At 54.3% G+C, this 1,634-nt stretch overlaps 1 non-coding gene across 1 annotated transcript; it reads right to left on the reverse strand.

Annotated features, from left to right (window-relative positions):
• Window positions 1-349: 349 nt before the first annotated feature.
• Window positions 350-422, reverse strand: TRNAM-CAU (transfer RNA methionine (anticodon CAU)). The gene has a single exon. It is a non-coding gene; the product is annotated as a tRNA-Met (tRNA).
• Between the last annotated feature and the right edge of the window lie 1,212 nt (window positions 423-1,634).

Consider the following 1,634-nt stretch of genomic DNA (forward strand, 5'->3'; position numbering starts at 1 on the left):
CGCCGGCGGCACCGGCGGCCCGCCTCATGCCCGGCGCCACCAATCAGCGCCGCCACCATCGCCTCGCCACGCCTCCCGCTGACCATGGAGCTTGCCCCCCTCCCTCCCCGGCTAGAGCGGTCGGCAGGATCGCCCCCTAGCGCCCGGGAGGACCAAGAGCCTGGCGGGGCGCCGCTGAGTGGTGGCTGTGCCCAGTAACGGCCCGCGCTGCAGCCCGCTGCCAGGCCCGCGGGGCTCGGTCCCGCCGCCTCGGTCGCACCCCCTGCTGCAATTCGATTAAAAAAAAATAAAACTATATTGCTGTCCCTTGGAAAGCTCCACGGGATCAAAAATATGAGGAAACCACACCTGCCCCGTGTGAGGATCGAACTCACGACCTTCAGATTATGAGACTGACGCGCTACCTACTGCGCTAACGAGGCTCCTCAAATGGAAACGCCCGCGCGCCCCCCTTCTACCTGCCTCTGCGTCCCTGGCCTTCCCCCTGGCGCAGTTGTGCTTTGGGATGCTGCCTGAGAAACCTCGCTGCCTCGCAAATGGCTCCTTTTCTGCAGGAGAGACCTCTTGGCGTTCTCTCTCTTCCTCCCCCCCCCCCCCAAATTCATTCTTTTCCCATGCTTTTCTAGAAGCAAGACAGAACTGACATTTTTTGTAAATGGCTCCTCTTTCCCATGTTGTTCCACAGAGAGACCTTGGGGTTTTTTGTTAAGGGCTTCTTTTCCCCATGTTCTGCAAAACAGTTGCCTTCCTGAAAGAGTCCTTCGGGGTTCCTGAACACCCACATCCAGATCCTCTGGCCAGGAACAGGCTGTGAGGACCGCACTGACAACATGCTCGCAAGGAAATCAAGTTGTTTCCACGTAATTACAAAAATCAAAGCCAACCTGGTTTGCGCGCTGTGAAGAGTCGCTGTTCGACTGGGATTTCCGCAGCAAAATGAACTCTCTGCATTCAGTGAAGCGCTCAGCAGAAGAGGGTCCCCTGCGATGCCAGCACAAGTGCTGCCCTGAATCCTAATCGACAGGCTTCATGCTCAGTGAGGGGCTCAAGGCAGCAATCACCATGACAATCAAGCGACAAATACCTAAATTGGAAGAAGGCAGGAAAGCAGACGTTTAATTGATGCAGAAAGTCTCCAAACCTTGCCAGCAAGAATCACTGCAGGGAAGCTTTTTGCCTGCAAAGCGAGCCACTGGCAGAAGATGAAGGAGGAACAACCTTTGGACATCAGTCCCACCAGACAAAAAGAGGTGTTTGGGTCGCCTTGGACAGCCCAAGGATTTTGCCAAGGGTTTAGTGGGCAGCTCTGGTCGTCAGGGGGACAATGCCCTGATTCCCGAAGGTCTGGGTGGCTATGTGTATGGGATGGCCAGATGATGAGTCCAGGCTGCAAGGTTTGTGGTAGGAACAAAATTGCTGCAACCACAGGATGAGTAAATGCATGACTTTTTACAGCCTGAACCACTGCATTCCTCCTTCCAACACTACCCACGTCCAGAATGAGGATGTCATTTTTAACAATGTGCTAATCCTTTGGGGCTTCAGTGACGGACAAGTTTAGTGCCCACAATTCTGGTTAAATTAAGAAAAGCTGCTCCAAGCATTTAAAACCCTGCACATGGACAAGTCACCTC

The sequence above is a fragment of the Falco cherrug genome, chromosome 14 (assembly GCF_023634085.1).
Source record: "Falco cherrug isolate bFalChe1 chromosome 14, bFalChe1.pri, whole genome shotgun sequence".
Taxonomy (NCBI): domain Eukaryota; kingdom Metazoa; phylum Chordata; class Aves; order Falconiformes; family Falconidae; genus Falco; species Falco cherrug.